General features: G+C 45.7%; 1 protein-coding gene across 1 annotated transcript in view; it reads left to right on the top strand.

The window, feature by feature from the left end:
* Positions 1-444: 444 nt before the first annotated feature.
* SPTB (spectrin beta, erythrocytic) overlaps positions 445-12,125 on the top strand; it is a 130,919-nt gene continuing 119,238 nt past the window's right edge. Inside the window, exon 1 of the mRNA XM_027554327.1 lies at positions 445-651. The gene's annotated coding sequence lies outside the window, so the exon portion shown is untranslated. The remainder of the gene's footprint in view (positions 652-12,125) is intronic.

The following is a 12,125-nucleotide window of genomic DNA, read 5'->3' as shown; positions in this document are numbered from 1 at the left end:
GCGCTGCCCGGGCGCCCGCCTCTCCTAACCTACGGCCTCAGCGGGTCTTTTAACATATTTGAAAAGCCTGACTGTATACAGTGGGGACGCGGGGTGGGAAAGGTTGGAGGGCTCATTTTCCTGGCCAGGCTTGCCGCTCTGGGTGCACGAATTAGGCCGGAGCTGCAGCCAAATCTTTTCCCCGCTGCAGGGGGCTCGGGGTAGCGCGCGGTGAGGGGAGGTGAGCGGCGATGGGGGCGCTGCGGACCGCTCCGGCTTCGGGTGGCTCGGACTCGGGCGGTCCTCCGGGAGGCGGAGGCTGGCCGGGGGAGCCGGGCGGAGGCCGGGCAGGTGGCCCGGGGCTCGGAGGCTGATTGGCAGGTGCGGGAGTGGGTGGGGAAGGCGGGGGCTGGGCCTGGCGCTGCGGGAGGCTGCGGCCCCGCCTCTCCGCCCCCGCCGCGGGACTATCTGGTCCCGGCAGCAGCGATGTCCCCCGGCAGGAATGTCCCTCCTCAGATAATGTTATTTATATCTCTGGGCGGGTCCGCGGCTCGGCAGCACCAGGCGCCCGGCGGCCGCTGTGCCAGGAGCCCCGCGCTGCCCTCCTCCCCCTGCGCCGCCGCCACTGCCGCCCCCGGGCTCGGGGTGGCCGCCGCTACAGCCCCAGCGCAGGTGAGTCCCGGGAGGGCCCCGCGGCCGGAGGAAGCTGGGTGCGGGTGCGGATGCGCGAGGCTGGGGCGCGCGGCGCGAGCGCTGAGGAGGCGCTGGGCCCAGGGGGCGCGTGACGCACGGCGCCCAGGGGACCGGGTGGGGGCCCAGCCCTGGGTGCCGGGCGTAGAGCCCGCGGGAGGCCCTGGCGGCTGCGGCAGAGATCGCCCCGGGGCGCGGGAATCCGCGTGGGTTTCGGAGGCGCTTAGCTAGCTGGGCGCTTGCTTTGGAGATCCAGATCCTGGAGCATCGCCCGGGGGCGCTGGGAGGGCGGTGAGCGGGATGCGTGTTCTGGTCCCGGGGCTGCCTCCCCCAGAACCTTGGCATGGGGACGAAGAGGGTTCTGCCTTTAGCCTGTCCGACCTCCCCACTCCCTTCTCTGCTGGGTGTCTCAGCCTGGGGCTGCTCAGATTCCCTTCTGGGGAACTTGTCTGCGCGCTGCTGGTAGCTCCGCGCTCAGGCTGGGAGAGAAGGGCAGCGGAAGGGCCCGGGAAACGAAGCGGAGTGGCCGGGTGCAGCCCCAAGGAGAGGAGCTCAGCGTGCCCCAAGCCATCCTCCAAGGACCCTTACCCTTCCACTCCTAAAGAGTTTCACTCCTCCAAGCTGCTACATACTACAGTCACTCGCCTCACCAGTTTCTCTTTCTCCAACAACTTGGCCCTGAGAAACAGCAGAAAGTGGGAGAAATTAACAGCGTTAAAACAATCCCCAACTTCCACCAACTCGCCCAGACTTCCAAGGGTGGGGAAGTAGCGACGGGCTTGAGTACCGTTTCCGTGACAACGAGCCCCAGGTAGGGTTCTTGATTTTCAGCCTATTAATATCCAAACCACTGTTTTCAGTGAGCAATTAGAGGCGCCAGGAGTTAATAATAACACGCTGAAGGAAAATGAAAAGAAGCCATAGTTTAGTTTCTTAGATGCTTCAGATGGGAGTGGTAGTGGTGGATGTCTAGTGACAGTATTTTTGCACCCAGAACTCCTGTGCCGAGAGTCTAGGCTGTCACTTCTAGGTAGGAGGCAGCCGTGCGAGACCCACAGCGGTGAGTTAGTCACGATCTATATACTTCAGTTCCTAAGGGAAGTGATTCAGGTGGCTCTTGAATGAGAGGAGTCTGCAAATCAGAAATTTTAGGCACCTGTATACTATCTGCTACCAGATTCTTAGTTTCACAGATGGTACCAAATTTTATTCTAGAATTCCCTCTTTAATCACCCTCTGATCCTATGACCTAGAGCAGGTCATTTCCTATTCCAGTGTCAGACTTTAACTCTTTTGCTAGGAGACCTGGATTCCAGAATGTCTTGGGCAACTCTTTTTTTTTTTTTTTTTTTGTAAATGCAAAATATTTAAGAGTGCTGAATGCTCAGTACCCAGCACAGCTAGGCTTGTACTTGCCCAAAGGCTGTGGGCTGATTAGAAAAAGGAATATTAAGCTCACACTGAAGAAAAGCCCACCAGCCTTGAGACCACCACTTCTCAGCAGTGGGTCATTTACACAGAACTTTATCACACCCTGAAGTTAAGTATAGCTGAAAGACATCAGCCCTACACTAAAAAAAGGTGGCCTTTAGACACCCCCACCCCTTAGCTCTTGCCCTTGCTTTATAGGTGGTCCAGTCACAATGACTGGGGATGAGCCAGCCCTGTTAATCCCAATTCTCGGAAGACTCAGTCCGCTTGTGGAATTGAAAGCACCCCAGACCTTCCAGGCATCCAGGACGGGCCTGGGTGTACAGGCGTATCAAGTTTTCCTGAGTGGCTTGCTCTGCTGAGAGCTGGAATACCACCTTTTGCTCTGGTCATCGCTTCTTCCAAGTGAAGGCGTCTTTTAGCAGAACGCCTGCTAGATGGTTAGCTTCAGGGTAGGTAAAGGTTGGCCGGAGGCAGACTCCCACCTGGGATCCTATATGAGAAACTAAAAATGACTGTTTTAGGCAAACTAGCTGTGAATGAAAGTGTTGAACTAAATTAAAAATCTGACGAATCTGCCACAGTTCTGGACATAGGCTGTTTTTAGTAAATAGAAGTAATGGACTTTTTTTTTTTCTTCTTCTATTTTTTTACATACCAAACCAATGCCTAACCCAGTACCTGGCTGTGGTGGACACTCAGTTAATCTTTGCTGAATGAATGAGAGAATGAGTAAATGAACGCTCAGACTTTTCTTTATATTATCCTACTCAGTTGTCACTCTGCGAGGTAGCTCTTATTATCAGCATTTTACAAGTGAGGAAATAGGTTCAAGGAGATTAAATAGTTTGCCTCACATCACACAGCTGATGGGTGGTGGGGCTGGGATTCAGACTCAGCTGGTCAACCTTCTTTTTGAGGTTTGGCAGTCAGCAGTGGATATAGAAGTACAAGGTGGAAAGAGCTGGTTGTAGGGTTGTCTCTTAGCTTCATAGTCTTTCACTCTCCCCTTGGGTGATAATTCTGCATATATCAGAGAAGCTTTAAAAATATTGCTGAAGGGCCGGGCCACCTCCCGGACTGTTCCCGCCAGTGCCCCCTTCCCGTGGCAAGCCACCACTGACTTGTCCTCCACAGGAGATCCTCCAACCCTAGCAGGATGAAGCTTGCTATTCTGAACCAAACCTGCAAAGCCCCCAAGGTTCACTTTCAAATCACATGGGTTATTTCTCTCACACGGTGGCCACTTTCCAGAAGATCTGTTTTGCAGGAACAAAATAATCATGAATGTCAGTCAATACTTTGAGGAAGAGCAGGTATCAATGTTAAAATAAGCTATTTACGTTTTGTTGTAAAAATATATATATTGCTGAAGGTATTGGAGACTCACTTGCTCAGAGGTATTTAGCCATGCCCATTATGTGCCCGTCATTGTTTCAAGGACAGAACTGTAAATTTTGGCAGTAGTCAAAGCATGGATTTTTTTTGAAAACAGATTTTCCTTTCAGTCGTGGACGTGGCCAGGAGGGCTTGATGATGCATGGGGACAGGGTGATAGGACAGAAGATAATTATAAAAAATTCATGAGGCAACGCTGTTGGACTGGGAAGGGACCTCGGAGGTCACTGAGTCTAGCCTTCTATTTGTGTAGCTGTTTGCTTAAAGGTGAGACCCAACGGTGATGTACCTGATGATTTATGTGCAGTGGTGGTACGGACCTTTCCTGCTTCTTATCATTTTAGCCTGTTTCTTTGCTTTCTCCCTCTCAAGGCCAGTATTGGGTTTATTTCCTGAAGTTCTGCCTAATATTAAACCACTGCCATTTTCTTTCCTTTGAGAGAGATTGTGAGAGGGTATATTTTCATGTCCAGTACTTCCATCCTAGTAAAATCTTTAAAAGGTATTGGAGATAGGATAGAAAACATGAAGGGGCATTCAACTCTAAACTGCTCCATAACCTTCCCATTGCCTGTTAGGTGTACAGATGTATGCGTTTTGGCACAATAGGTGTTAATATCTTGATACAGATTTTAAGACAAATAATTATGTAGCATTTCTAGAGCAGTGGAGAAGGAAAAGACTTTAGAGAGTTATTGGGACTGTCAAATACCTGTTTTAATCTAAACCCAGTCACTAAATTGCTCTTGAAGTATGTTGTTCCAAATTTCAAAATCAAACACAAAATTATACTCTCTGTCCAAGACCTGAAATGGTAGGAAATGTGACCAGCGGGAAGTTTAGAATGATATAAAGTACATTTCTTCATAATTTTTAAAATAACCTTGACCTGCAGATTAACATTTATCAATTGACTTGGGAGGATCAAGAATGAAAGTAACTCTGCTGTGTGGGCTGATGAGAAATTTAGTTTTAGAATGAGGACTGGCAGGGAAGTTCATGGATACTGGGTGCTGAAATCATATGGATATGACTAGTTAAAAATTACCATGGAAAGAAATATTTTATCTTAAAAGTAGTTTATATCGACTTAGTTTTTTTTTTTTTTTACAGACAGCTGTTCAGTTACTCCTCTGCTTTAGATAAGAAATCTGGAGAGAAAGAGTAAATGCGGTGATCTGTGTGCCAGAATCATCATGTAGCATTTGCTGGGTTTATCACAGAGAGGCAGTTTTCCCTCTAACACCCCCAGAGGTGAAGGTTACCTGGTTTTCAGAGATGGAGATGGTGATTGAGCGAAGGTGTAGGAGGCAGTCAGGAGAATTCATTGTCAGGTCTGGCTGCACTCACTGAATTGTCAACTCCCCTTGGTAAATATTTAGAAAATGTCATAGCGTGTTTCCCTTTGTTGCTGTGCTTATTTCTTAACTCACAAGCCAGGCACTCCACCTTCTTCCATTTTCATCCAGCCTTAGCTGACTATCAAACCACCAGGGGATTCCGAGCCTTCCAGCTCACAGTCTTAGAGAGGGTCATAGACAGAAATGCCTGCTCAGTGGATTGTTATCTAGCTAGCTTATGACATTCCCAGGCCTCCTTTTCATTTTTCTTTTGCCTTTTCCTGGTAACTAGAGATATTACGAAGCTGTCGTGTCTTCCTATCTCAGCGAGGCCTTTTCAGGCTTTGCCATAATGTTTAATTTCTACATTATACCTGTGCAGACCTGGCCAAGGGTATAATTACAAGGGCAATTAAAACCCAGGCACATATCATGTTAGCAGTGGGGGCAAAAGTGGGGCTTCCTTTCTTCTTTTCATTTGAATGCTATAAATTTAGCAACTGAAAAGGTACAGGGCTAAAAAAAAAAAAGACTTTGTGATGAACTGGGCTCAGATCATCCAGGATATTTATGAAAAGAATAACAGGGCATCTTGACAGCTAAAGAACAATAATTGCTTTGAATTATGTTCAGCTCAAGACTTTCCTCCATCAAGAAAAGGAGAAACTTGGATAATCCTGAAAATAGGTTGAAAATCATTTCCATTTATACCAGATGTAAATATGAGTATGGCTCACTTGAGAATTCAAGGCACCTCAAAATGAAGCATACCTTGAAGACATAACTTACGAGGACCAGAAAGAGACTTCTAGCCTCATTCTGTCCCTCTGCTCACTTCCGGCCTGTTTCCAGCAGCCCCTTTGTTGTTGTTGTTAAGTTGCTCAGTCATGTCCGACTCGTTTTCGACCCCATGGACTGCAGCACACCAGGCTTCCCTGTCCTTTACCATCTCTTGGAGCTTGCTCGAGCTCATGTCCATTGATTTGGTGACCCCATCCGACTGTATCATCCTCTGTCCTCCTCTTCTTTTCCAGCCATCAGTCTTTCCCAGCATCAGGGTCTTTTTTTTATTAATTGAAGGATAATTGCTTTACAGAATTTTGTGGTTTTCGGTCAGACATCAACATGAATCAGCCATAGGTACACCCATGTCCCCTCCCTCCCAAACCTCCCTCCCCTTCATCAGGGTCTTTTTTTAATGAGTTGGTGCTTCGCATCAGGTCGCCAAAGTTTTGGAGCTTCAGTTTCAGCATCAGTCCTTCTGATGAATATTCAGGACGGATTTCCTTTAGGATTGACTGATTTGATCTCCTTGCTGTCCATAGGACTCTCAAGAATCTTCTCCAACACCACAGTTCAAAAGCATCAATTCTGTGCTCAGTGTTCTTTATGGTCCAACTCTCACATCCATACATGACTACTGGAATATCATAACTTTGCCTAGATGGACCTTTGTTAACAAAGTAATGTCTCTGCTTTTTAATATGCTGTCTAGGTTGGTCATAGCTTTTCTTCCAAGGAGCAAGTGTCTTTTAATTTCATGGCTGCAGTCACCATCTGCAGGGATTTTGGAGCCCAAGAAAATAAAGTCTCTCACTGTTTCCATTGTTTCCCCATCTATTTGCCATGAAGTGATGGAATTGGATGCCATGATCTTAGTTTTTTGAATGTTGAGTTTTAACCCAGCTTTTTCACTCTCCTCTTTCACTTTCATCAAGAGGCTCTTTAATTCCTCTTTGCTTTCTGCCATAAGGGTGGTATCATCTGCATATCTGAGGGTATTGACACTTCTCACAGCAATTTTGATTCCAGCTTGTGCTTCATCCAGTCCAGCATTTTTCATGATGTACTCTGCATATAAGTTAAATAAGCAGGGTGACAACATACAGGATTGACCTACTCCTTTCCCAATTTGGAACCAGTTCATTGTTCCATGTCCGATTCTAACTGTTGCTTCTTGACATACATACAGATTTCTCAGGAGGCAGGTAAGGTGGTCGGAGAAGGCAATGGCACCCCACTCCAGTACTCTTGCCTGGAAAATCCATGGACAGAGGAGCCTGGTAGATTGCAGTCCATGGGGTCGCTAAGTGTCGGGAACGACTGAGCGACTTCACTTTCACTTTTCACATTCATGCATTGGAGAAGGAAATGGCAACCCACTCCAGTGTTCTTGCCTGGAGAATCCCAGGGACGGGGAAGCCTGGTGGGCTGCCATCTCTGGGGTTGCACAGAGTCGGACATGACTGAAGCGACTTAGCAGCAGCAACAGCAGGTAAGGTGGTCTGGTATTCCCATCTCTTGAAGAGTTTTCCACAGTTTGTTGTGATCCACACAGTCAAAGGCTTTAGTATAGTCAATGAAGCAGAAGTAGATGCTTTTCTGGAATTCTTTTGCCTTTTCTATGATCCAACAGGTGTTGGCAATTTGATCTCTGGTTCCTTTGCCTTTCTAAATCCAGCTTGAACATTTGGGAGTTCTTGGTTCTGTTGAAGCCCCTTAGAAGTGTTCAGTCAGTTTCACCTTCATGACTATTTCCTTCAGGGTGAAAGAGTTAGAAAAGGCCTTTCATAATACTGACTCCAAGCCTTAGAGCTGGAAAGGCCTGAGAGAGCCACCTGAGAAATATTTAGAAAGAGCAGATGTTGGATACCTACTGTATGCATTACCCTGTCATATCCTGAGGACATAAAAAGGTGTCCAGTGGAGACTCACTGGTCTGGTGGGGAAAGGACTTGCAAACAGTGATTCTACAGGATGCCTGAGAAATAGCCCCACTGGGGAAGAGTCTGATTCAGGCTGGAGAGTGTCTGGGGTTTTCCTGATGGAAGAAGGGAGAATGGGCACGGGTGGGACCCTAGCACATAGCCTATCAGAGACGTGCAATAGAGTGTGATTAGATTAGAAGAGGAGTAGTTCTCTGTGTCTGGAGTAGAGACCACAGTCCACGAATGGGCTAGATATATGACCCTAAAGATGGTATAAGTTTAGTGTGTGAAGAAGTTGAACCATTGAAGGTTCAAGTTGAAATCAATAAACGTTTTGAGCAGAGGAGAGACCTGATCAGATCCTTGTTTAGACAGAGCTCACTGGCGGCAGCAAAGGGAATGTGAACTAAGATCAGCCAGTACAAGATGATGACCACACATAATATACAGTTCACTTAGTTTTCAGGAGACCTTTGTTAAGTGTGTTGCTTCATTTTATTCTACAATGACCATGTGACAAAACAGGGAACAAACAGTCAAGGAAACAGGATCAGAAACATACAAGGGCTTGTCCAAAATCCCTAAATTTGTGGTAGAACTTGACTTCAGTCAGTTTCCTTATTTCAAGGCTGGGACTTTGTCCAGATCTTCTCAGTGGAATAGTTGAATATTCTGGGCCTTCTGGTTGAGATAATAATTGCTTTCTTTTTCCTGCAGAACTTTTAGTCTAAGTTCTTTGTTCCTGGAGAAAAGGAGAAGAAAAGTTGTTACCGTATTTACTCTTTAGCCACAAAACCTTAAGAGTAGCCCTTTAGCTTCTACACAGATGATGTTACAAAGTAGTGTCAAGCATACATGTGGATTCCCAGCATGCTATAGCTAAGTGATGGATTTATATGTCTAATAATTGATGTTTTGGCTTCTTCAGTCTCTTACCCCAAATTTACTGGGTGTTATTATGCATATGTCTCATTTTGGGCTTCAGGAACCTCTTTTTGTCCAGTGATCCTGTGTGCCTTGATTTGTGCTTACTTCAGTCTTCAACAAATACTTAATGAGCTCTCATTTACTTGCCAGTGATATTTTAGGCCCAGGGGATACAGCAGTGAAGATGGTAAAAATAGTCTGACATCATGGAGCACCTTCTAGTTAGGTGAGACAGGTACTAAACAACAACAAACCACAGATGAACATCTATCATAATTTAGGTGATAAAAAAGGAAAAATAGTGTGAAGAGAAAGAGAGGGAGGTGATTCTACTAGTTGATGTAGGATGGCTGGGAAGGGCCTCTCTGAATTTTCCATCAAGTTGAGACCCAAGTGGAACAAAGAAGAGGAATGAGGATTTTGGGGGGGAAGAGATTCAGGTCGAGCGGGAAGGTCCAGAGATGGGTGTCACTGCGATGTCCATGGAGTGGCAGGAAGCCGGTATGACTGGAGTGGAGGGAGCCAGAGGGGAGCACAGGATGTAATGCTGGGGAGGAAATGGGTCTGGATCATGCAGGCTTTGTAGCCAGGTGACAACTTTGGGTTTCAGCCCTACAATTGGAAGTCACAGGAAGTTGTGGGCAGGGAGTGACTCGTTCATATTGGTGTTTTAGGAGAATTTTTCTGGCTGTCCTGTGGAAGATTGATTGTAGGGGAGTGAAATGAAAGCTACTGCAAGTGGTCCAGGGTAGAGATGTAGACCCAGTGTGATGGTGGAGGGGGTGGAGAGATGCAGCTGGCTTCTGGATGAATCAGTTAGGTAGAGTTGATGGAACTTGGATACAGAAGATGGGAGAAAAAGAATAAGTCAAGGATGATTCAGCTGGTTTTGATCTGAGCTACTAGAAGAATGACACCACCCTTATGGCAGAAAGTGAAAGGAACTAAAAAGCCTCTTGATGAAAGTGAAACAGGAGAGTGAAAAAGTTGGCTTAAAGCTCAACATTCAGAAAATGAAGATCATGAGATCTGGTCCCATCACTTCATGGGAAATAGATGGGGAAACAGTGGAAACAGTGTCAGACTTTATTTTTGGGGGCTCCAAAATCACTGCAGATGGTGACTGCAGCCATGAAATTAAAAGATGCTTACTCCTTGGAAGGAAAGTTATGACCAACCTAGATAGCATATTCAAAAGCAGAGACATTACTTTGCCAACAAAGGTCCGTCTAGTCAAGGCTATGGTTTATCCAGTGGTCATGTATGGATGTGAGAGTTGGACTGTGAAGAAAGCTGAGCGCCGAAGAATTGATGCTTTTGAACTGTGGTGTTGGAGAAGATTCTTGAGAGTCCCTTGGACTGCAAGGAGATCCAACCAGTCCATTCTGAAGGAGATCAGCCCTGGGATTTCTTTGGAGGGAATGATGCTGAAGCTGAAACTCCAGTACTTTGGCCACCTCATGCAAAGAGTTGACTCATTGGAAAAGACTGTGATGCTGGGAGGGATTGGGGGCAGGAGGAGAAGGGGACGACAGGATGAGATGGCTGGATGGCATCACCAACTCAATGGACATGAGTTTGGGTGAACTCCAGGAGCTGGTGATGGACAGGGAGGCCTGGCGTGCTGCGATTCATGGGGTTGTAAAGAGTCAGACACAACTGAGGGACTGAACTGAACTGAACTGAACTAGAAGAATGAAAAAGCCATATAGTGAGATGGGGATATGTCTTATCAAATGTACTGTGGGCTGCTGTTTTTAATTTTTGTTTTCATTGAGGAGTTGATTTGGAATAGACTCAGGTAGGTAATACCAGAAAGGCGTTTTATTATGAGTGACTCATCTGTTTGTTTTGAGGTAAAGCCTCAAATGTGCAGTTAGTTCTCTGTGCTTTGTACCTTTATTTTAGGTCATTCTCACAGTATCTCCATTATGTGATAGAAATTAAGACACAATACAGACAAGATTGAGATACATTTCACTTTCTGTAATTAGAAATGTTTTCAATTTGCTGATTAAAGCATACTTTTTAACACTCTTTGGTTATCATTTTTAAAAAGAACTTTTAAAATTATGAAGTGAATGGTTGAAAAGTGTATCCACTCTGTACAAGGGAACGCAGTGAAAAGTAAAAGTCTTTCTTCCCCTCCCTTCAGTCCTACTCCTAAAAAGTTAACCAGTGTCAACCGTATCCTGTGTATCCTTTAAGAAAAATTCAGTGCACCTATAAGCATATGACTTGAGACATACTTCCTGAGTCCTGAACATTTCTCCCAGAGTCCTTTCCATCAGTCTTCCTGGAACATTCCTGGCCCAAGTAATCTCTCCATTACCCAAGTTTGTTAAAGGGCTAGTTACATATACTACTTAATTTGAACATAATTATATACTTCTTCTATTGCTATTTAGCTGTTCTTGAAAAGTGTTAGTTGCTCATTTGTGTCCAACTCTTTGCGACCCCATGGACTGTCCATGGGATTCTCCAGGCAAGAATACTGGAGTGGGTTGCCATTTCCTTGTGTCCATCTATTATTCAACAAGACATATCTTAAGAGCAAGAACTGATTTGAATTGTATTTTATCAGATTTAATTTGATATGAATTATAGTCACAGGTCTTACATAAAGCTCTGCCTAATGATTTTACACATAGAAATTCAGTTAGTAATTTTTGGAATGTGTGCTTTGACAGTCGATCCCTAGTGGGGTGATGCTGGTACACTGGGATTATTTTAATTAAAACTTGTCAAATGATAGCTGCCAACAAAGCCACCTTCTTAGTGGGTCACAAAGGTGTCCATCCCCAGGGAATGGTAACTGGATACTGCTCCTTTGGATGAAGAGCTTTCTAATATGCTCGGGCTCAGTTTCTCATCCCCTCTTCAGATGGCATTGTATCTAAATGTCAGAAACAAGATATTTTTATTTGCCGTGAAATGATAAAGAACAGGTATTTAATGAGCATACATGTGTGTATGCTCAGTCGCTTCAGGCATGTCTGACTCTTTGTGACCCTATAGACAGTAGCCCGCCAGGGGATTACTGTGGGATCTGTGGGATTCTCCAGGCAAGAATACTGGAGTAGGTTGCCATGCTCTCCTCCAGGGAATCTTCCTGACCCAGGGATCAAACCTGCATCTCCTGCATTGCACGTAGATTCTCTACCTCTGAGCCACCAGGGAAGCCCTTAATGAGCATGACAGCCATTCAGTTTTTTAAATTACGAAAAGCATATATAACATAAAAGTTACCACTTTAACTATTTTAAGTGCTCAGTTCAGTGACATAGGGCTTCCCTTTTGGCTCAGCTGATAAAGAATCTGCCTGCAATGTGAGAGACCTGGGTTTGATCCCTGGGTTGGGAAGATCCCCTGGAGAAGAGAAAGGCTACCCATTCCAGTATTCTGGCCTGGAGAATCCCATGGACTGTACAGTCCATGGGGTTGCAAAGAGCCGGACACGACTGAGCGACTTCCACTTTCGCTTTCAGTGACATAAGCACATGCTCATCGTTGTGTAACCATCATCACCATACATGTCCAGAATGTTTCTCATTTTCCGAAACTCAAACTCTGTACCCACTGAACACTAACGCCCATGAATCACCTAGCAACCACCACTTTACTTTCTGTCTGTATGTATTTAAGCACTCTA

Source organism: Bos indicus x Bos taurus, chromosome 10, assembly GCF_003369695.1.
Source record: "Bos indicus x Bos taurus breed Angus x Brahman F1 hybrid chromosome 10, Bos_hybrid_MaternalHap_v2.0, whole genome shotgun sequence".
Lineage (NCBI taxonomy): Eukaryota > Metazoa > Chordata > Mammalia > Artiodactyla > Bovidae > Bos > Bos indicus x Bos taurus.
The sequence above is the reverse complement of the archived record's forward strand: the minus strand, read 5'-3'. Positions and strand labels throughout refer to the sequence as shown.